Source organism: Peromyscus eremicus, chromosome 17 (assembly GCF_949786415.1).
Source record: "Peromyscus eremicus chromosome 17, PerEre_H2_v1, whole genome shotgun sequence".
NCBI lineage: Eukaryota > Metazoa > Chordata > Mammalia > Rodentia > Cricetidae > Peromyscus > Peromyscus eremicus.
Genome location: NC_081433.1, coordinates 3,838,146 through 3,863,594, shown reverse-complemented (window position 1 = coordinate 3,863,594; position 25,449 = coordinate 3,838,146).

The following is a 25,449-nucleotide window of genomic DNA, read 5'->3' as shown; positions in this document are numbered from 1 at the left end:
TGGAGTGCCCACATGTATCATGTGTGTACATGTAAATAAATGGTGAATCCAGACGATAATGCCAAAGCCATGGGGAGGAGGGCCCCAGTGAGATCAGGCTCTTCCATGGTGTCTGTGTGTAAGCTTGGGTAGATGGCTAACTTTTGAGTCTCAGTTCTGTTCTATGAAAGGCTGGGTATATAAAGTCTACTCTAATAAGAATTAAATGAGATGATCAATAAAACAGTTGATCAAACACTATTGTTTACTAATTGCCAGACTGTGAACAAAGCTCTCAATGACAAACAGCAACAAAAAAAAGTAGAGAAAAAAGCATCAGTTTTGTTTGTCTACTTTTGGATCCATCTACATGGGGATCCCCTGAAAATAACCAACCGAGTTCGAAAGATATTCAGATTCCATTAATATGGGCAAATTAACTCCTCTTCAGTGTTCAGAGGAGAAATGAGGCATGGTTGTGTGTGTTTTACTTTTTTAATCTTACAGATGAAAACAGCGCATTAAAAACCATGAAGAGAGCTTTTCTACAAGACGTCCAATACCCAAGAACACACCTTACAAAGCACAGCTTACAGGTCTGCCTGCAAAATGTGACGTACAGACACGCCTTTCTCAGCTTGACTTGTAGACACACCTCACCGTCCCCTGGTTTGGAAAAGTGAAACTTTTCCTTGGCCGTCTACCAATAGGCACCTGAGGACAATGTGATGGGGATTGGCACGAAGTGATTACACCTTGGAATAAGACTTAATTCCAGCTATTACCTAACCAATATAACTGTACTCACGCAATTTGCAGATGAAGCGCCAGCTTCAAAGCAGACTACCACAGTGAACAGAGACAGCCACACCTTGGGTATTTGGCGGTATAGAAACTTCAGTCTGTGAAATCCTATACCGTCAACGGTGTTTTAATCATCATTTCTTTCCTCGTGTGTTAAAGGAAAACTAATATTTCTCCTTATATATATCTCCCCAGCAGTCCCCTAAATTTTTTTTGTGGAATTTTTAAACTTACCTGTTGCAGTTATTTAGCTATGAAAAATATGAATTATGGATTTAGTTGTATGCATTTTTTCACCAAGTTTTAAGTATTTTTTTTCATTTTCTAAACTCCGTTTTATATATTCCTTTATTTTTGAAGTTATAATGCAATTACGTCATTTTCTCTTCCCTCCAAGCTCTCTCCTATACTCCTGTGCCTCCCTTTCTAATTCACGTCCTCTTCCCTCACTGTGATCACATATCTTCACTTTCACAAATTATCAAATATGTAAGGACAATGTGCTCGGTCTGTATAACATTACTTGTATGGATGTTTCCAGGGCTGACCATTTGGTACTGGATGATCAACCGGCGTGCTCTTCCCTGGGGGAAATGATTTCTCCCACTCCCAGCCTTCCTTAGCTGCCTGGAGATCTTTGAGGCCTCAGGAACATTCCCCCGTCGGTGTTAGCCTGTCTATTGCTGTCTTCGTTCAGGTCATGTTTAGGCAGCCATGTTAGTGAGACTTCATGGGTGTGGTTTCTGACATTTAATCATCTTTGGTGGTAAATCTTGATTGTCAACTTGATTGGTTTGAGAACTCTGGGGGGGGTCCCTGCAGGTGTCACACAGGGAAGCAAACCCCACAAAAAGATAAGAATGAAAACCCAGTGCAGACTGACTTTGTCAACCTGGATCAGACTTTGGATAGTCTAATAACAGGTGATTTATTCCCAATGTATTTAAGCCCAGTACAATTTGAAAAAAAAAAAAAAGTATCCTGCTGTAATACAGTCCCCGATACACAAAGAAGCATAATTACATTGACACTCAACTCTTCATTTCCTCCAGGAAGATGGGTTCTAAAGATAGGATACCTGCACTAGCTTAAGGGCTTAAGGATCTGTCCCGGTCTTGGTCATAGAGATAGCACAGAGGTCATTTGGGCTGTTAGCCATCTCTGCTCCTGGTTCTGGGAGCTTGGGGAGTCTCTGGCTAAAAGGCTCATTTAGATTACTAGCCCCCTCTGTCTTGGTTGTAGGAGCTTGATACGGCCTGGCCCAAGAGATAACACAGATCACCAGGCAGTTAATCACTTCCAATTCTCAACTTTCTGGGTGGAAGAGCAGGTTTTTCATCTTTCCCTTTGGAAAGACAATCCTGTACACTTAACATTCCTGGTTTCTATGGAAATCTGTGGGCGAAAGGATCTTCAAGCTGTGTTCCCAACAGAGAACACCTAGGTGACCTGGCAAATCACACCTGTGGGTGCCTCTGAGGGTCTTTACAGAGGAGGTTAGCAAAGAATGGTAGGACTCACCCTGAATATGGATTGTTCCATTTCATTGGCTAGGAGCCCGGATGGAAATAAAAGGAGAAAGCCAGCTACAGCTCGCTACAGCTCGCTCGTGTTCTCTCTCTCTCTCTCTCTCTCTCTCTCTCTCTCTCTCTCTCTCTCTCTCTCTCTCTCTCTTTCTCTCTCTCCCCTCTCTTCTTCCTTCCTTTCTTCTCTCCCTCCCTCTCTCTATCTCTATCCCTCCTCCCTCCCCTTCTTTCCCCCCTCTTTCTCCCTTTCCCATCCTCCTTCTCTATCTGTCTCCCTCCCTCCCTCTCTCTCTCTTCCCCCTCCCTTCTCCCTCCCCTGTCACTTCCTGTCCACCATGAGGTGAGCAGCCTCTGTCACAGACTTCTGACTCCTTAACTTTCTAACTCACCACAAGTGCACAATCAGTGGAGCCAGTGCCCATAGGCTAAACTCTCATGAGTAAGAACAACCTCCCCTTAGGCTGCTCACATCCTGTCTTTTGTCACAGCTATAAAAAGTCACTAACAAAAAGCATTTATATTCTCTCTTACAAAATTTAAAGATTTGTCTTTTTTAAGGAAGCATTCTTGATCTCATTTTATAAAAATAAGATTCTTTTTTCTCTTTTACTTGCAGTTTTATTAATTAAGAGGTTTTTGAGATTTAATTTGATTTTTTATTAATATTTGTGTATGTGTACATGAACACAGGTGACCTCAGAGGGCAGAAGAGTTGAGTCCTCTCCAGAATTGGAATTACAGGTAGCTTGGAGCCTCCCAACATGGATGCTGGAAACTTGGGTTCCCTGCAGGAGCAGCACATGCTCTTGATAGCTGAGTCATCTCTGCAGCCATTTCCCTAACTCAGGTTTGGATGCTTCCCTGTTTCCTCTGATTGGATGGACAGTTCTCCATGTTGACTCCAAATAGCTGTAGTAGTCCCTAGCCTAGCTGGTATTACACCAGAGGCTGTTCTGATCTTGAATACATAGCACAGAAGAGAAGACCTATTAAGATCAGTCCACGCGAGTCTACTTAATGGGATTTATTAAGATATAAATTGAGGAAATACACTCGTGAATACAGAACAGAGTAGACAGCTGAAATTGTCCTCTAGTCTGACTGGGAGTCAATCCACCTGGCATTTTGATCAGACCAAGAAGCAGGCAGCAGGGAGAAGGAACTCATGACCCTTCTCCCATACCTTTTAAGATGTCACATACAACAGCAGGAAGCACTGCCTCCTTTGGGCCCTATCCCAAGGTCATAGGCAGAGCAAATACCACTACATTTTCCCTTTTTGTCTAGATAAGAAGGCTCTAAACTTAATGCAAACTATATACAATAAGAATGATTATCAAGTATTATCCAGGAAAAACAAAAGGTAATAACAACTACAACCAAAAACATCATCAAACAAGAAAGACATGCTGAATGTCCAGAAATGTCCAGATCGTAAGTAAATGGCAAATTACGGCGATTACTCCAATAGCTGTTCTAGCCTGAAGATTCTAACTCCAGTATGTAATATGTTCTAGCTAAGAAACGAGAAGATTGTAACTGTAACTATCTAGTCTTCAACTCCATCAAAGACCTGAGAAGGAACATAATAATACCTGAGAAAATGGAAAATTCAGGCAAGCCATTTCTGAAATACTTGTGAGAATAGACAGAGACAGCTGGCAGTCTGAATAGTCACCTAAAGTTTCTCAGCATCACTGGGGCATCCAATTTGGCTACAGGCCTAGAATCTGAGAGACCATTTTCAGAAGAAAGAATTTTGAAAGACCGTCTTAACCTGTCTTGGCAAGGTTCAGTAGTCACTTTTCCTTGTGTCCTGCTCATCCAGAAAGGACAGCATTTGTACTGTCAGCAGTTGAGGTGAGGGTGGTTCTTTGCTCAGCAGGCCATTTTGTGCCAAGAAGACAAACTTACAAACAGAGTGTCTTAAAAGCCCAACATTCTCTCTGGATCAGATGGTGCCGCCAGGAGCAATTGTGTCTCACATCAATGGAATTGTAAGTTATCAAAACATTTAAATGCCATATTCTCTAGGTCTATGAAGTGTTTGAAGATTACCTATCCATTTGACATCTTTCTGTAAATCTGAAAAACCTATCTAACATAACTATAGAGAAGACAAGCATGGGTGACTATAAATCTGTAAGTCTTGTATACCTAAATAACCTAAGGACTAAGGCTTCACATAAACAAGGTAAACAGTCTATAAACAGATGTATTGTAAAAGGACAATGACCTCAAATTTGTGACAATACACAAAATATCTTAAACTGAGGTTAGAAATGTGTAGTGCAAGATGATAACAATATCCTTAATATCAATATACACAATATCCTAAACAGAGGTAGAACATACATACAGTATGGTGAATATAGTTTTACATTTGTATCAATAAACAAAATATTTCAAATAGGAGTAGAAATATATGTATAATACAACAAATACAGTTTTGTATTTGTATCAATATACAAATTATCTTAAATAGGAATATAGGAATAGTTTACATATTTATCAAATATACAAGAATCCATATTAGTACAAATTATCCAAGGCTGGTAGTTTGCTAAATCAATTTACTGGTAGGTAAAATAATATACCTTAATATACTATACTTATCCATTACCCTTTTTCTTTTCTAAAGGAGAATATTGAGTCTAAATTTTATTGTTCCACCCACAACCCTATAACCATCCATCCATAACTGCAAGAAAAATTAAACCTTTGGGAGAAGGGTGTTGTTTTCTTTGAATTGCTTCCTGCTGTTTAGGGGACGATGGTATCTCTGTGGAGTCCTGTAAAAAAGCTTAGATCATTAGGTCTCTATAGGGCTAGCTGTAGAGTCTGCAACCAGTCTCAGAGTAACGGGTAAGATTGTCTGAGATTCTGGCTAGAAGTGTAGTATGATGGACCGTCTCATCTTGGAACTGTCCTGAAGAATTATCAGTCCAAGGATGATCATTAAGGTTCTTAGGTACAGTGGCATCCTTCTGGACTGAGTAGAGTTGTTGTGTGGGCCCCATCTTCTTTCTGGAGACTTCAGAGATTGCTATTGGAAAGACTTATATTTCATTGTGGAAAACTTGAACATTATTAATATCAAAATGGTAAGTTTGGACTTTTAGGATGATGTGACATGTGAGGAAGAATTCTGAGAAATCAAGAATAAGCATGGAGAGAAATAGAACCTTGATAATATGGTCCTTTAGATTATTGATTTTCTTCTGTCCCATACCAGTTGGCTCTTCTGATGTGAGACAGAATTCTCCTATTTTTTTTTTCTTTTAGCAAGATGCTTGGATTTAGAGAAGGAGAGAGCCATATCCCAACTCTAATGCCAGCTTGATTTATAATTGAATTGACTGGATTCATGCATCCAAGAACTTACTATTTGAAACAAGAGGATTTATGAAATGGTAGCACCAGTGGGTAGATACACTGGGTCTTCACACACATGCCATTTCTTGCTCTACTCATTCAGAGCACATTTCATAGTAACCTCTGACTGGGGATTTTTGTGAACTCCTTAGGCAGGGTTAAAGTGGAACACTGAAATGAATTGTCTTCTACCTGGTGAATCACATATGCTCCCACATCCCCTCACTGCTTCTGTGAAAGGATTTCATTACTTTCAACATATGTCACTTAGGGGCTGGAGAGATGGCTCCTCAGGTACGAGAGGACCTGAGCTCAGTTCCTATTACCCACTTCAGCTGTAACTGTAATTCCACCAGCAGGGCATCTAGTACCCTCCTCTGGCCTCTGTGGACGGGGACACACACACACACACACACACACACACACACACACACACACACAAAGTTCTTTAAAATGTCACTTTGGCACCTTCTCCAATTTGTGCTAAGTTCTGCAGAAGGCAAAAGGAAGAGCCTAGAGGAGCATGATGCAGCTGCTGCTTCAGGAACCAAACACCTCTGAATTTAAAGGGGATGGAGATTTATAACCTTCTCTTGCAATAGCAAATATCAGCCTGTTAAACAGAGGTTCAAGACCACTCTCTCTTCCCCTAGAAGTTGTGATTCATCAGGGTTCTCTAGAGCAGGCCTGACAGAACGAATATACATTATAAAGGAAATGTGTTAGACTGTTTTTGCAGTGGGCGGCTGGGCAGTCCAGCGATGGCCATCTGCACACGAGAGAGGCTGAGAACCCAGACTCAGCAGTTCCGACTGATGTTGGAGGCCTGGAGGGTTCTGGGAAGCTGTTCTAGGCTTTAGGACACATTGGAAGGCTGAGGAGCTGGGATCTGTTGTTGGTGAAGGATGAAAGCTGCAACAGGACAGGTGCTCACCAGCAAAGCTGTGAAGTAACACAGCTTTGTCCTCAGGCGTCTTTATATCCCAGCTGTTGCCAAGAAACATCATCCACTCTGGGAGCCAGCCTTCCCACCTCAGCTCATGCTTCCCAGAAAATCTCCCACAGATCCATCCAGATCCATCATAGTTGGATGTTAGTACATTATAGATCCAATCCAGTTGACAATCAAGATTGACCATTCCAGGTTGGGGAGAAAGTTAAGACCAGGAGAAGAGAAAGATGATGATAATGAGGTTCCCCAGCACATGGGACTGCTCTACTTTGTCACTGTGACAGGATTTGGAATCACCTAGGAGACACACTTCTGTGTGTGTCTTCAAGGGTGTTCACACAGAAGCTTAACGGAATTGGGAAAAGCCACCCTGCATTTGGGCATCATCTGCAAATGTGTGGGGTCCCAATCTGGGTAGAAAGAAGAAATCAGCTGAGCACCAGCATTCCTCTCTCCCTAGTTCCTGACTGTGGAGAAGTTCATGCTCCTGTAAATCCAGCAGGAGCCACTACATTTCCTAAAGTTTTCTTTTATCTTTGGATTTTTTTTTTTTAAAGAGTCTCACTCTTGCTGGCCTAGAACTCATGATATACTCCAGGATGGGCTCAAACTCTTAACAATCCTCTTGTCTCCTCTTCCTGAGCGGTGGAAGTACAGGTTTGAGCCACCAAGTCCAGTCCAACATGGCCTAACAAAGAGAAATACCTGTGTGGTGAGATGGCAGCAGCAAGTGGCCCTCCCATGGAAGTGTGTCGTTGCCATCCCGCAATTCAAATTTATGTTCTCATCCATTTTCCATCATAGGCAATAAAGCTAGAAACTTAACCACACGGCCTCACACTTTATGTATTAATAAAACTGCATCATGTTGTGAGACTTAATTAGATAATAAAGCACTTTAACCCACCCTGGTAAGTCTGTGTAAGTGAAGAACATTGCTAATTTCGTAATTGACAACACAGTGATTTTTTTTTCTTTTAAAATAGGTAGTCCAGCTTTTGAAGGTTCACATAGGCACACTGCTTTGGGTGTGGTGGAAACAAAAGAGAAGAGGACCTTCATCCTGGGATGCATGAACCATGTCCTCCTCACTCTCTTTTTTAAAATTTCTATTTATACCCCCTCTTCATTTAAATGTTTAATTAGGGAGGAACACTTCCATGCATTATAATTAAATGCAAGCACAGTTCCTTTACCACAAAAGAGTCATTTTCCATTCAATTTATACCAAGTTTTGTTTTGTCCCCGAATGAATCAATATGAAAATTAAGCTGGTTGTCTGAAAGCCTTAAAAAGAAGTATAGCTTTCATAATACAAGGGCGATTAAAATGAATTAAAAATCTCAAGGCACATCCTTTTAGAATAATTGCACGCTGTATTCTTGCAGCCCTTAAAGGTAGCTTTCCCAGAGAAAGGAAAAATGAACAAAGGATGCCTTTCGTTCTGGCGTCTTTCTTCACAGGCTGGAACCTTTTCATAGCTGAAGCACTTTTTCACTTTTAATTGGTTATCTTGTAATGTGGAGGTTGGGGGACAAAATGGAATTCTTGTTCTGATTAGGACGGAACTGGGATTTTGGGAGGCAGAGAACGGAATAAAAAGATCTCGAGTTTCTATGCCTCTTAGAATCTCCTCCAAACACTTTGACCCTTTCAGAACTGCATGTTTGGGGCAGGTATCTCTTACAGAAGAGTATGAGGGATCTAGGAAATTGTTGTTTTAGCTCATCAGTTCCCATGCTGCTCTTCTGGTTTCCAGAGTCTAAGTGGGATGTGTGATTGTTTGTGTCCGCAGTAAATAGAATGGAAACAAGAATTCTTTCATGTAGAAAACTGCCTGCTGTTAAACACTCCAAATGATCACTTCAGGCTTGGCTCCACACACCAGCCTAGAAAGCTGAGAAGGGACAGTAGAGGGTCTCCTACATCTCAGCTCTGTTGGCTCTGGCCATGTGACTTGACCTTGATACTAAACACATTCCAGCATTAGATAGACCCCTGTTCCCCCATTCTCAATGGGTGTGAGCTCAAACTAATCCAGAAACAGGGTTACTTGAATTTTGCCAAAATCATGTATTCATTTTGGACGTGGGCATTCAGTTTTCTCATGAATGTCTAATCAACTCTCTCTGTGAAAAGAGATAATCCTAGGGGTTTCTGTGTACAAACTACACAGCATTTAAACACAAGCAGCTAGTGTCTTAATCATGGTGGTGTACAGAAGCTAATGTGCATCAATCTCTCCAGCATTGTATCATTGGAGTGTTCCTCAGTTATGTAATTACAGGGTGAGAAGACAATGGAGATTCTCAGCAGCCGCTGGAGAACGGATCCACTCAGGCCATACCATGCAGGCCATACCATGCAGGCCATACCACGCAGGCCATACCACGCAGGCCATACCACGCAGGCCATACCATGCAGGCCATACCATGCAGGCCATACCACGCAGGCCATACCATGCAGGCCATACCATGCAGGCCATACCATGCAGGCCATACCAAGAATGATAGCTAAGTTACTTGGCCAAATCATTTATAGAATATACCTTGTTCTCAAGCAAGGTACTCCATGTAAAATACTGTTTAATTTCAAAGGGGACAACAGTAAGTACCTGGTGGAGAAGCAGGAAGGATGTGTTTTGAACCAGAGTTAACATGAGCAGCAATGAGCGTATCTTGAAACACATCAGGTCCTTCCCTTGCAATATGCGATCTTTGTGATTGTCTTCCTTAAAATATTCAACCTCCACCTTGTAATGAAAAACAAAATCAAGCTAAGGGACTTAACTTGAAAAGTTTCAGGTTCCTGAAAGACAAAGGAAGACTCCAGAGCCCTCATGGAGTGCTGCCGAGCAAGGAGGTCTGATCAGCAGATGCAACCAGAGACCTTCACAAGAAGCTACTGGAATGGAGATTGGGTCTGTAGATTTGTTAATAGCAAGATACCGGTGCAATGTCCCGGCTTTGGTGAATGAACGATGATTACAGAGGGTATCAACACTGGGAGAAAGTGGGTGATGGCCATGCAGGGACTCTCCTTGCTTAGGCACTTTCCTGTAGATCTAAAATTAATCCAAAAAGTTAGAATAATTATAGCTAACTTTGACTGATGACTACATGTTAAGCATGAGTATAACTTAGGCATCTGTGTGTATATGTATCCAAAATAATTTCAAAAAATCTTTGCAAATTCTGAAAAGACAAAGTCACTCTGTTTATTTGGAAATGAAGAGACTGAGAACCCAGGCAGCAGAATCAGGGCCCATAGCATGTCCACCCAAAGACCTTCTCAAACATCTCCCAGGTTCTTTGTTTAGCATGATAAGATTCTGAATCAAAGAGGCACATTCAAGAAACCATTCACGTGGCCTGAAATTTAAAAACAAGGTTGAGATGAAAATGTATGTAGAATAGGAACTTGAATCAGGACACTCTGCGTGCACTGAGGTCACCTTCTGAGATCCTGGGGTAAAAGCCTTTCTCAGAACCTCATATGCACCTCCCAGCAAGCAAACCTGCTTCTCTCAATGGTAAGCTCACCACTAGCTTTTCCCTGGGGTGCCATGGAGCCCTGGCCTGAAATATGTGCCTGTTCTCTTGATGAAGTTTCTCACTGTGGCCAAGTTGCCAACATAGTATCACCAGGTTTTCAAAGCTAATAAAAAACTAATTGTGGCTTGTTTGTTTGTTCCTGTAAAATTGGATATTGCTTGCTGGTCTCCAAGCCATGACATAGACCAGGCTGCTTTTGAACCCATGAAGGATTCTCCTGCCTGTGCATCTCAGGTACTAGCATTATAGGTTATGTTCCACCATTCCTGACTTAACTATGACTCTTGAGCAGACTTTTGAGTACAGCATCAATTATCACAGGAAAAGCCAAGTTGACACTGGGGTCAAAACAGACAGGGAGAAAGAATCGAAAGCTGGGGTAACATACCAAGTACTTCTGTTCACTCCCACGTTACATGTGTAACCCTAAGAGGAGCCGATCTGAGTCAACTCCTTAGGGAAGCCTACGTTGTTAGCAACAGTTTAGACATCTGATTTTTATTAGAGTCTTGCTTGCTTTGTGACCTCTTTGTCTTTGTAGAGAAAGCAGTTTGGTGATGTGGCAATGTGGAGGGGGCCAAGCATGGCATCTTCCAGGCATGCCAGCCACATGCTTGAAAGCACTTTCGTGAAGCTACAGATTGTTGGAGTAAACTGTATAAACACGTAACTCATACTGAAATGAAGATGTTTCCATGGAGAGAACACAAAGGGATATTGAGGGGGAAATGCCAACTTCTGTGATTTGTATTTGTGTGGAAGGCCTTTGTAAGTCTTTAGGGGAGAGAAAGTGTGTGATTTGGAAATGAAAAAAAAACAAAAAAACAAAAAAAAAAAAACGGGTTTATTGACAACAACTCAACTAGGTGGAAGACCTGGTTGGAATATTTAATATTTAACTGTCTCTCATTCAATGCAACACACACTCACACCCACACCCACGCAAAGACACAGGGGAGGGCTATCACACATAACCCTTCCTGGTTCAATCTTTGATTACCTAGGTTATTCTCTTTTTAGTGTTGTATTGATTTTGAATTTTTTTTTATTATTGAGGAATCTTTTATTCATTAAACATACCAACCACAGATCCCCCTCTCTTTCCTCCTCCGGCCCCTCCAGCCTTCCCTCCCCCAACTGACTCCCCCATTCTCTCCTCCAACAAAGTAAGGCCTCCCATGGGGAGTCAGCAGAGCCTGGTCCATTCAGTAAGTCATTCTTATTAATTCAGAAACATCTGTGAATCTGCACTACCTGCTGTGCGGTTTCCTTGGACTGAAGATGGAATATCTTTTGCTCTCATGACTTCAGATACAGGCATTCAGAGAGTTAACTTTCTTAGTTTTCAATAAATGCTAAAGAGGGTGGAAGAGTGTAAATAATGAGGAACCCTACCTCACCTGGGGACATCTGGCAAGATTTTCCCAAAGAGGTTTCCCAGGAAAGATCCCTGAAAGGAAGAATTCAAGTGTGCCTGAGAGTTGTCCCCAGGAAGCATAACACTGTGGCAAAAAGCTTCCCCAGCATGGGAGCCAAGGGCTGTCCATGCAACTTCGGGACTGAAAGACAGGAGTGTGGAAAGCCAGAGAAAGACTTGCAGGATCACCTCTGGGCTCTCTCGAGCGAGGCGTGGTATCCATCCTGTAGCCTAAGAGCTGTAGGAAGCCATTAAAAGGTGAAGCAGGGTATGACATAATCCGATTTGCAATTAAAGTAAAAGCAGAAATTGCTTGGCTTAGGCTGTAAACGCTCTGAGTAGGAGCTGCAGAATGGGAAATCCAGGTCATATTGAAAGCACATGACAGTAGCATTTTGGTGGGCAGTTAACTTCGTTTAGTGGAAGCTGAGCCAGATACTTACTGCAGAGCCAACTATTATTTTAAGGACTAAATGGAAGTTTACATTTCCCAACTGAAAGCCTGTAATACCACCCTCACCAGAATTCTGTGTTTGTTTATTAAGTTTGTTTTATTTTTAAAGAAGAGTCCAGATTTGTAAGGTCCCATTAAGCCCTTCCAAAACTATAAATGGAAAGAGAAGAATTTACTTAATTCCGTTGGAGCAAATAAAGTCTACAAGTCCCACACAAATCCATTTCCCAGGCCAGAGTCGGTTACTAATGTGTATTATTTAACATTCTCGGCCTCTGTTTACCAGCTGGTGCTGAGTCCAGGGTAACACTTTCCTTAAGTTGCATGGCAATGACAGATCACAGAAAAATAGTAGGAAAGAGAAGAAAAATCTGTCCTACCCTGGAAAGCGGAACCCAAACCTTGATGAGTATCCAAGACACACAAGCCCCAGGAATCGTGAAGTGGGGTAGCTTTTCCTTGTGCATTATTTGGCTTCTCCCAGGAGTCAAAACAAGGCAAGGTTAGTTGAAGCTGAAAAGTTAGCTGGATTTGTTTTTCCTAACAACGACTTGGAAAAAAACCACCTATAATATCTATTGTCAGGGAAGCTTTAAACTTCAGAGGAGAACAAACAGGAACAATATGTTTTGCTTTACATTAAATATACACATTTTCTATGAAATAAAAATGAAAAAGGCAAGTGTGTGAGGTGCTGCACACCTTTAATCCCAGCACTTGGGTGGCAGAGACAGGCAGATTTCTGTGAGTTTGGGCCTGGCCTACATAATGAGATTCAGGACACAGGTCAGCCGGGACTACATAGAGACCCTGTTTAAAAAAATAAAATAGGCCGGGCAGTGGTGGTGCACGCCTTTAATCCCAGCACTTGGGAGGCAGAGGCAGGAGGGTCTCTGTGAGTTTGAGGCCAGCTTGGTCTACAGAGCGAGATCCAGGAAAGGCACAGAGCTACACAGAGAAACCCTGTCTCGAAAAACAAAAAAAAATAAAAATAAAATAGAATAAAAAAAGAAAGAAAGAGAAATAGTAAGAAACATCATCGTTCTATAAAAGATACAAAATCTTTAGTTGTATTTGTTATTGGTGGCACACCACACACACACACACACACACACACGCCCAGAGGTAGGGCACGTGCCATGGCACACACGGAAGTCAGAGAACAACTTCGTGAGTCGGCTCTCTCCTTCGACATTTCTCTTGGTTCTGCTCCTGCATCAAATGCCTTCACCCTTGGAGTCATCCTGACTGCCCAAGGCAGATAAAATCCTAACATGTGTCCTGGACCTGATGACAGAGTCCTGGGATCCCAGCAACTCCAAAGACTGAGGCAGGAGCATTCCAAGTTGGGGGACTGATTGGCTGACAGATTGCATTCAAGGACAGCTTAGGTGACTTAGTGAAACTTAGTCTTAAAATAAGTAGTAAAAAAATATATATCATTTGTTAGAGTGCTGGCTTAGTAATCACAAGGCCCTGGCTTAATGCTAAATACACACACACACACACACACACACACACACACACACACGTGTGTGTGTGTGTGCATGCAAATAACATTAATCTAGTCATTAACTTTTAATATATGATGGGTTATGTAAAATCATTTTAGTATAAATATGAAGAAAAAGACAGATATGTTTTTAGAATAATGGCTAATAAATAAAGTTGTAAAAGAATACAACTGTGTGCTGGAGAAATGTCTCACACTTAAGAGCACTTGCTGCTGTTGCAGAGGACCCGAGTTCAGTTCCCAGCATCCACAGGGTGGTTCACAACCACCTGTAACTCCAGTCCCAGAGAATCTGTCCTCTGAGGTCACCAGGCACGCATGTCATCATGCTTGCACACACTCTGAGGTCACCATGGTTGCACACACTCTGAGGTCATCATGCTTGTACACACTCTGAGGTCACCATGGTTGCACACACTCTGAGGTCACCATGGTTGCACACACTCTGAGGTCATCATGCTTGCACACACTCTGAGGTCATCACCATGCTTGCACACACTCTGAGATCATCATGGTTGCACATACTCTGAGGTCATATGCTTGCACACACTCTGAGGTCACCATGGTTGCACATACTCTGAGGTCACCATGGTTGCACACACTCTGAGGTCACCATGGTTGCACACACTCTGAGGTCATCATGCTTGCACACACTCTGAGATCATCATGCTTGCACACACTCTGAGGTCACCATGGTTGCACACACTCTGAGGTCATCATGCTTGCACACACTCTGAGGTCACCATGGTTGCACACACTCTGAGGTCACCATGCTTGCACACATTCTGAGGTCACCATGGTTGCACACACTCTGAGGTCACCATGGTTGCACATACATCCATGCAGGCACTCACACATACACACAGAGCAAAAAGAAACATTAAAAAAAAGAATACAAATGACCACAAATTTGCTTTGTTTTAGTGTTCAACCTACAAATTACCAGAGAATTCAAAATAAAAGGTGAAATTGTTCTTAACGCCGCAGCTTAGACATAGCTAGTCATTAACACAGTATCTGGTGTAAACAGGTGTGTAGAGAAAACAGTCACACTGTTCTGCGGGCTTGTAATCTTTCAGGAGAAATTTCTAGAAACACCTATGACAAAACCTTGGAAACATGATACACTTTAACCTGCCAGCCCCTCCTTTGGGAACTAATCCGATGTTTGCCTGCGTCTGCTCACCAGGCTTTACCTAGAACACGTGGACTCAGTTGGATTCGGGTCTGTTCCAGAACCTTGGTGTGTGAACTGACGAGGAAACAGTCTTGCAGATGCAGTTTTGTGAGTCACACTGGAGTAGGGCAGACTCTTAGTCTAATGTGACTGGTGTGCCTGTAAGAAGAGTGAGACCCAGAGATGTAGACATGTGATGGAAGAGAGCCAGAGAAAATGGGAGACAAGGGCAGTGTGTCTTGTACATGACCGCTGACATCTGGGGTCTGAGTAGCTGTGATCATCCGCATGAAACCCTCACAAGACTAAGCCTGTGAATATTCTCTTGAGGATGGGAAAACGGCTTGCTTGGCCAAGTGCCTGCTATGCATGGAACTAGGGACCTGAGTTGAGATCCCCAGTTCCCACACAAAAAGCTGGGTGTGGCACTATGTGCCTTTGATCTCAGCACTGGGAGAGTGCAGAAAAGTGAATCCCAGGAGCTCTTTGGTCAGCCAGCCTAGCCAAATTAGTGAGCTCAAGGTTACATGGAGACCCTGTCCCAAAAAGTAATAAGCAGTGCAACTGAGGAAGACACTGACATTGACCTCTAACCTCCAGATACAGATACACACACACACACACACACACACACACACACACACACACACACACATCATGTCCATGAGAGAAGAAGAGGCTCGTGAAGATTATTACAGGCCCAGGAACTTCCACAGGATCCTCAAGGAGCCTGTCTCTTCCCTGAGGTTATATAAGAAGTAGTTGACTATGGGAGGGATTCTTGGGACCACAGCTGGCCACAGCTGGCCTTGGGGGCTCTTCAGGAGTACAGCCGCTCAGATTGGTCAGGAGACTTCCCAGTGGTATATATGCCTGAGTCATCCAAGCTCATGAAGGTAACCCCAGTAAATTAGTGGGTTCATCAAGCTGCTGGATGGATTATATTCCAATGCTTTGGTCTGCTGGTGTGTTTTCTGTCTGGGGTAAATAGCTATCTTTTACATCGCCATAGAAAAAAATCACATGACATGTCTAAGTGCCAACACCAAAAATCACTACAGCCAGCCAAAAGTAGGAAGGAGCCAAAAGGGGCTTCCCCAGAGCCTGCAGAGGAGACTCAGCCACACCGACCTTGACACTAGTCCCTCAGCATCCTGACAAGAAGCACTTCTGTGAAATCACTCAGTTTTGCTATTTCTTATGCTTGTGCCGTGAAGATGACATCATACTGAAATCAAGAGCATTCTAAATGGTTGTCCATGGTGCCTGGGTAAGTAATTATAGTAGAACACTATGGAACTAGCAGGAAGAGTGAGGTGTCTGTATGTAGATAGACAGAGACCTGCCTGTTACTGTAATATTAGTGTGATCTGACGTCACGGCAAGGATAACGATGTATATGAACAAAGAAAGCAAAGGCCCAGTCTCCCTTCCCACCTTACAAACTTCTGTACTGTCTAGAGATTTTTACAATGAGATACTTGACTGCAAGATCAACAAGTACATTTTAAGAGGGAAACGCATTTAAATAAAAAAATTAACTAAACAAAGTACTATCTTAAGAAATGCTGGCAAGTATCAGGTTAATGTCTCTGATGCTTCTCCTGAGGGCCAGGTAACATTCACTCCCCAAATGCTGCTTTATTTTTTGGCATTGTCTGGATTTAAGCCAGAGTCTTGCTAGACTCTGGAACTTAAAGGCAGGCCTGGAACTCACCAAGCTTTTGCCTCTGGCTCCCAAAGGCTGGGATTGCCAGAGGATCCTGCTACACCTGGCTTCAATGGCTATGGTTTTTTTTCATCCTGATTTTGAATCCAAATACTATGAAATTAATGGCATCTCTCTCCTAACATAGATGTTTCTGAAAGGGAATCCCAGACTAGATGAAATCAAATGCATTTTCCAGAGACCCTCTCTTCTGTCAGGTTTCTACAGGTGCTTCCTGTCCCCTTCGATCTATCACCTAACAGGTTCCTTGCCAGACTCAGCTGCATCCACTGTGAGACAATCAGGTCCACTGCCAGCCTCCGCAGAGTGCTAAAACGTAGGATTACAAACGTTGTTTACTTCTAGCTGACTTGAGCCCAAGAAGCATTCCTTAGTAAGAAGGTAGCGGTCTCTTTTCACACACTTGCCTCACACACTTGCCGGCTTTTCCAATTTAATTCCAGACCTGTAAGCAGTGTCTCCGTCAGCCTAGACCACAGAGCGGAGTGCTTGGAATCAGTAATTACAGCTGCTGTCCATAGGGCCCTGCTTCTACCTACTGCAATGCCCCCATGCTCCATTCGATCTCTTAATAACTTGTTTTTTTCGACTACTGTGCGGCAACCCCTGGGTTAGTTGTTATTCACTGTGTTCCTGCTGCTCCCAACAGTCTCACTGGGTAGGCTCCCAAGACATCAACACCTAGATCTGTAAACATGTTCTAAGACCTCAAGTCAAGATTGCCAATTCTCACAGATGGTCTTTGGTAGACCCGAGAGTAAAACAGTTTCACTGATGTGTGGTCAGGAATGTGTGGTGGAGCCCCCCAGCTCAACAGCAATGCATGCGCAGAGGAAAGCTCACTTGCGGGAGGGGGCTCACTGTAGCGGGAGGGGGGCTCACTGTGGAGGGAGGGGGCTCACTTTGGAGGGAGGGGGGCTCACTGTGGAGGGAGGCAGGCTCACTGTGGGAACTCACTGTGGAGGAGTCTGCAGCAGACAGACAGACACAGGAAGTCAAGCAACAATGGTGCTGAGCATCAGTGGTTCTGGGTGACGCTGTGGGGCTTGGAGGGTGAGTGCAGCCAAGAGAGGGCCTGACCCTGAAGAGTATCACTCCGGCTTGGTGAAGTTAGTTCTGGATCCGGTGTCAGCCTGGAGGACAGCTGAACAAAAGACGGAGATCATCGAGTAGGTATAACATTCCAAACTCTGCAGCCACCCATCCACAGTACACGGCATTGCTTAATTCTCCTTTTGCTTTACCTACAGCAAGCATCAAGTCAACCAGCATTGTATGCAGTAACTTGTATAAAAATCTGCACGATTGTGTTCTTCTTCCTGGAATTTTTAGGTGGTTTGTTCTATGGTGTTTTATTTATTACCTTTCTCTTCCATTGTCCTTTTTTTTTTCACCTTTTTCTGCTGCTTCCCTTTTTGATAAGTATATAATGTTCCTAAATATTATTCTGTAATTTTTAAAATTAAAAATAGCTAAGTCAAAAAGTTCCTTGATCAGGAACAATTTTCCATGGAACTATATGGTTTACCACCCTTCTAGAACATTCCTAGGGAGGTGAGACTTTTCAGAGAGTTCCTGATGGGACCTGGAAAATGACATTGTCCTTCCCAAAGGCGTTTTAGCATGATATGAGCTCTGTGTTTAAGAAACACACAGTAAACTAGGCTGTGGTGGCATACACCTTTAATCCCAGCACTTGGAAGGCAGAGGCAGGCAAATCTCTATGAGTTCGAGGCCAGCCTGGTCTACAGAGTGAGTTCCAGGACAGCTAGGATTGTTACACAGAGAAACTCTGCCTCCAGAAACCAAAAACAAAAAAGAAACATACGGTATCTAGCATGTTTCTGTCACCCTTTATACATTTGTATGTGGAACCCAATATTTTGTTTGTTTGTTTTTTAGTTGGGTTCTCATTCTTTAGCCCATGATGTATGTCCTGAAATTCACTATGTAACCAGATTGACCTCAACTTTATACAGTCCTCCTGCCTCTGTCTCCCACACACTAACATTATAGACATGACCCACCATACCTGACTCTGTAGTGATCCTATAGTAAATCTACAAAGTAGCCATTGTCCTTAGAAACAAAAAAACTAAAAACCAGAGAAATCACAATGGCCTTAGACCACACCACAAGAATGCAGAAAATACAACCTTTGAAGTGTACTCTCATGGCTCCCGAGTCTCTGTAATCCCTGCCATATGTGGAAATCTCTCCATTTGACCTGTGTGCATGCGTGTGTCTCACCATGCGACCAACATAGTTATGCGGTCTTTCTGCTTCATATTTGTCTGACCTATGCCTCCACAAGCAGAAACTGAGAAGCATGAGGTGGACATGGAAGTTCATTGGAAAACCCAACTTCAACTATAGAACCAAACAGAAAAATAGCTCAAGAGTGAACCTGTGTAAGTCAAACAATATATGATATACACTTCAAATAGTCTTCAAGAATATGAGACTATGTTGTCTCTATTATGCAAATTCTAAGAAAAACACAAATTATTTTTCCCAAATAAAATCCTCTTTATCTCAACCAGAACATAGAAATGCTAAAGAGCAGATACTCACTAAAGATCCTATTGTGTTGCTACTATGATGAGCCCATTGCACATATGATCAGTTTACAGGTGATGCTGGGTAGAATTTCCTACAGGCATTTACAAATATAAAGTATCTTTGTTTTGCTTTCCTACTTGAGATATTCATGACCAGACTTTAATCTCTTGTCTTGGGCCTCCCATACATTTGAAATAAATACCATATTTTAGTTGGGGCTTCTGTAATAGGAGCAACCAGGCTGCAGCTCATTACACTGGGGAAAAGAACTCTCATGGGGGAGCCGAAAAGAGAGCACTTGGTTTAGAGCACTTGCTGCCAGAGAATCTGGGTTTGGTTTCCAGCACTCTTGTGTTGGTTATAACCATCTGTAACTCCAGTTTCAGGGAATCCAATGCTCTTTTCTGGTCTCCTCAGACATACACATGGCACACATACATGCATGCAGACAAAACACTCATACACATCAAATAAAAGCAAGTCTTTTTTTACGAGCATGAAAACTTCTAAAACTTACTTATGTCATAAAAACATGGAATACAGCAAAACGTCTGGAGCTATTGATGGGGATTGGATGGCTGACTTACATTGGAGTCTGATGCTCATCTGATGTAAACACCGATACATTATTGATGGAGAGAAGTGCAATCTTCTTGATCAATCAGAGTTCCATATGACAGAGAGACGATGGGCCAGGGACTGTCTGTAGAGTAAAGTGTAGTTGGGGGAGTTGTCAACACATTAATTAAACAGTGACGAGCATGTACCTGCTGGAAACTAGCAGAAAATAAATGTGCCTTGGGGAGTAGCTCAACAGGGAGGCTGTTGAGTGGCTATGAATCTGGGAAGCAAGAAAAGGACAATGCAATCCCAGCTAATGAAGAGCACTATAGAACTGGATCAAGCCACCAATTCAGATATTGCACCAAGAAGTATATGGATTTCATCACATTTTAATCAGGATGATTAAACTTGATATTCTAAAATGAATGGTTTTATAACAACCAAGGCATCTTTCCATCTTGGTGGATTTCTGTGCAGTGGCAAAGGGTGGTAGTTTCACTTTGTCTCAAGAGCGATCTGAACAATGCGCAGTAATGTCTCAGGTCCCAGAAGAAAGAGGGAATCACGTGACCAAGCCTACCCACCTCCACTGGGCACTGGAGTGGTTGCCGTTTACATTTGTCCAGGGAGCACTGGTGCACACATATTTATAGGTCACTGCCTGTGGCACATCCACATCCCGGCACCCCTACCACAGCCCACTCACAGTTTTCACTCACTTCAGCTGGCATGAGTGAAATATTGCAGCAATTATAAAACTCAAGATATCGGGCGAGAGAATTTTAGGAATGACTGCAGCAAATTGCTTCCATTTTTCAGCTCACAGCCGAAGAAAGGCAGCAACAGAGAGAGGTCAAGAAGAGAGCAAACGAGCATGCCTACCCTGGGCTGTACAGTCTACATATGTACATATATAAATATATTAAGCTGCTCTTTTGTGCCTTGGAGAGAAAAGAGCTGCAATCAGCCATTCAGGAATGATCAAATAGATTAAAGTGAACATTGTAGCCGTCTCCAAGGAGCCTGCAATAACATCTTTATTCTTGCTCAGCTACCTTCTACTCCACACTGTGAGGGAATATATTTTATTAAAAACATTTCTTTTACCTGGAGGTCCTGTCAACTAACTAACAGAACAAAAAGAAAAAAAGAAAGAAAAAACCGAGAGTGTTCTTTGTGCACAAAAAAAAATAAGCTAGCTGAGAAAACATTATTATTTTTAATAGAGAGAAAGAGGAAATAAATGAAAATTGAGCATTTCCCTGACGATGTGTCCAGCACCAATTCTGTTTTGGCAAAGGGCTTTCCCTTTGAATCCAGAGGGCTGCTCATCAAAAATGCACTTTGCGCTAAAAAACAAGCGGTTCATCAGTTACGGCTCTTTAGGAGGCTTGCAGACTCTTGTTTGGAAATGTCCTCATCGCTGCAGCACCGACAGTGTCTGCTCATATTCTCTTCGCTGTGGCACAGGTTTTGAAGTGCCTATTATTGCCAAGAGAGTCAGGGACTACAATTTCAACTAACTTCACACAATGCGTTCTGATATTTGCTTTGTAGCTGCCAAGATTTAAATGGTGGCCAGTTTTTCTGCAGACTTACTGAAGCCTAAGTAATGATGAGACTGATGAGATGGTTCTGTGAGTAAAGGTACGAGACACCAAACCTGGTGACCTGAGTTCAATGCTGTGGACCCACATGGTAGAAGGAGAGAACGGACTTCTATGTGTTGTCCTCTGACCTCCACGCACGCTATGCGTGCTCATATATGCACACACATACACCTATCCAAATGATAAAATGAAATGAATTTTCATTTTTTAATATATATAGATGATAGATAGATGATGATGATGATAATAGATAGATAGATAGGATAGATAGATGATAGATGATAGATAGATGATATGTCTTACAAAAAAAAAAAAACCCTCCTAAGTTGATTCTGAGATGCAGCTGAGCCCCCTTAGGCATCACTAAAGAGCATCACAGGAAAAGAGCTTAATTATCTTTTTAGATTTATCTTTCAATCTCTGGGTATTGGAACAAGACTATAAACTATAGTTTAAATTTTTGTTATTTTGACTTGTCTCTGTTGTTTATTGTTAGTGGTTGTGTCTTGCTGTGATAAAATGCCTGGACACAAGCAACTTAAAGAAGAAAGATTTATTTTGATTCACAGTTCCAGGACACGGCTCATTGCGGTGGGGATGTCACGGCAGCCGGAGCCTGAGGCGACTGGTCACATTATGTCTTCAGTCAGGACGCAAGAGAACGCTGGTGCCAGCCTGGGGAATGGTCCAGATCTGGGGTGGGTCTCCCCACCTCAGCTAACCTAAGGCAGGTTCTCCCTCACAGGCATGCCTGGGGCAAAGGCTCCTGTGGGGATTCCAGATCCTGCCATGTTGACAATCAGTATTGACCATCACATCTACTATAAGGATAAATATGCAGACATTAGATTCTGTTTCCTGAAGATGGCAAATACTTTAAAAGAGAATGTTCACTTCTGAATAAAGTTTGGGTGCGGTCAGCAAAGTGCTTCCCTTGCAAACATGGATACTGGAGTGAAGTCTCCCAGGACCTACACTACACATGTGGTGGTCCATGCTTATAAGCTCAGTGCTCCACCCAGGCAGAGATGGGGACCCTGAGGTTCACTGGTTGTCAGCTTAGACTACTTAGATAGTTCTAAGTCAGTAAGAGAGCCTATCTTACAAAAATTAATGTTGGCATCAACTAAGAATCAACCTGACACATCCACAAGTACATGTGAACATAAGGGTATCCAGACATGAGAACACATGGTCACATGCATACACATACACAGAGAAAACTGTATCATTCTCCTCCCGACTTTCTTAATTATAATTAAGTCACTTAGTGGATAGACGGCTATCTTGAGGTGCTCTCAGTGACCTCTGACCCAGTCATCCCACATCCCTCGGGAAAGTCAGTCACATCAACATACCTGGGCCTTCCCAGCAATCCATGTGAAGATTGATTTTGAGGTTTGCCCCTGCATTTCACCTGGCTGTTGTTTTCTTACTTCCTCAGCTCACCACAGAGTCCCACAGGAGTGTCTAGTCCCCTCCCAATTCCAATGTGAGCTCCCAGCATGCCCCGGGTTTAGGATGAACCCCACAAGAAGGCCTATCCACGACGGGAACGCCTGCTCTTTATGACTTCACATTGTCCATCGATGAGGAAGACACGGGACCAGGGCCTGGTTCCAGCTCACTTCCTCTGGGCTCCGTCCCCTCGGTCTGGCTCCCCTGAGTTCTTTGTGGAGTGATTCCTTCCGTGTTTCCTCCGATATGTACTGCCTCCTTTCCTCCCTGTTACTTCCATTTCTCACCATCGTACGACCTCAGATACTAATGTCTCTTCCTTTGAGATGAAGTCTCCCCAGTGATTACAACTGAGGAGTGAGATTTCCACTTCTGGTTATCTCTCTGGACCAGAACACATCACTCCTGGCTGGATCAGAACCTGCCCCTCACCTGTTTGTTGAATCTATGGTCCTAGAGGGGCCAAGACAGGGCCTTCCAACTGCTTTTCCCATTGCATCTGCAATATGAGCATGTCCAGGACACATGTACAGCTCTTCACATATTCCCCAAAGTAACCAGATCTAGTATAAGTAGGCAACATTCCCTTACTTTTATTATTTTATGCACATGTGGTATCTGCATGTTTATGTGTTCGCTTGTGTGCATGTGTGTGCATGTATGTGCACCACGTGTGGAGGCCACAGGTGAATGCCGAATGTCTTCCTCTACTATTCTCCCTTTGCTTTTCTAGATAGGGTCACTCAGTGAACCTGGAGCACACTGATTAACTAGCTTGGCTGGCAGCAAGTCCTCCAGGATCCTTCCATCTCTAATGTTGAGGGGATAGGCACATGCCAACAAGACTGTTTGTTCATGTGGATGCTAGGAATCTGAATTCGGGTCTTAGTGTGGAAAGAACTTCACCTCCTCAGCCATTCCCTATTTCTTAATGTTTAAGGTTGATCCTATCCCTTTCCTGTGCTGAATGCTTCATTAATTCTGGTCACAGATGGATTATCCAAAACAAAATTACACTAGACTGATCAAAGACGTAAGGATTCAATTAATTTCACAGCAATTCTTGGTAATAGAAACCATGCCAATATCCACAAACACAGCTTATTAGCTTCCCCAGGGTGCTATAACAAATCACCACAAACTGGATGGCTTAAATAACGGAAACTCATTCCATTTCAGTTTTAGAGGCCAGAAGTCAAAACTCAGGAGGGTGGTTTCTTCTGGCAGCACCAAGGGAACTGACTCCGTACATCCCCTCCCCCCGGATTTTGGTGGTCAAAGGACACTCCTGGTATGACTTGTCTCCCAGAACCATCACTTAACCATCTTCGTCTTCATACTGCCCATGTCTCTGGGCCCAACAATCTTCTTAGAAGGACAGCGGTGCCTAAATTTAGGTCCTAACCTAATTCGGGATGATATTTCCTTATCTCCAACTCAGTGACATCCATAATGGTCCTCATTTCGTGTAAACTCACATTCTGAGGTTCAAAGCTGACATGACCTTGTGAGAAGGGAGGTTTCCCTACCATGTACACATACAGACATATGTGCCTGAGTTAGCTCCATCCCTGCTGCTTGAGATGTATAAAGAACGGAAGTCCACTCATCTTCATTTCTGTGTTTTGTTTTTTTTGTTTTGAGTTTTTTGTTTTTTTGTTTTGTTTTGTTTTGTTTTGTTTTGTTTTGTTTTGTTTTGTTTTGTTTGAGACAGGGTTTCTCTGTGTATCCTTGGCTGTCCTGGAACTTGCTCTGTAGACCATGTTGACCTTGGATGCAGAAATTTGCCTGCCTCTGCCTCCCAAGTGCTGGGACTAAAGGTGTGTGCCAACATGCACAACTTCATTTCTTTTTAACAGGTCCCTGCCAGCACAGAGGATGAAACCCTCTTGGATGCATAAAATGTGAAGGAAAAATGTCAGCTACTACATTTTAATGTATTTGGTTTTATGTAGTATTACTCTGTTTCTTGCTATTCTATTTCAGGATATTACTAGGAATACAGTAGATCTAAGAGAAGGGTTAACAGGGTAAGTGAATGGCTTGCTCATTGATTAAAACATAAAATAAAGTGTTAATAAGAAGATAACACTCTTACCACTATTTGAAGCATATGCAAATTTGAAATTGCTTTATAAATAGTTTAATTTGTTACTGACCTTTTGTTGATGTAGAATTTGCATACAAGATATGAGTCCTACTCACTGCTACACATATATACTGTAAGTCACCAACTACCAGTGATTTTCAAAGACATTTTTAGAACAATGAATGGTTTTTAGTTTTGCAACCCAAGGGAACACTCAAAATGAAAGCACTTTTTGGTTGTCAAAATTCAGGTGAGAACAGAGTTTGTAGATGAACTCTAGGTGCTGCTCAACACACTAAAATGTCCAGGTAAGCATCACTGTGGATGACCACAGGGTCCACTGTCAGTGGTCCCAGGGCCAGGATCCCCATCATCAGAGCTGTACTGAGAGATGAGCAGGTGTGGGTTTTCCTTCCTTCCCACAATGATCAATGACATCCATTGTCAGATCACAGGTAGAGAAACAACTTACGAGCCACATTAAATGATTGACTAAAGCTTAGCTACTTTTCCATTAGTATGACCTGAACTGGTAGTTACTCAAGACCCAAGTCAAACTCACATGCTAGTTGTGATTTGCCAATGACTCTGCCATGAATAGTAGGTGAGATTTTGCCTTAGTCATTGCCAAATATCCCACAGGAATCCACAATAGATACATGCACAGGTGTTAAGGAGGTTGTCAC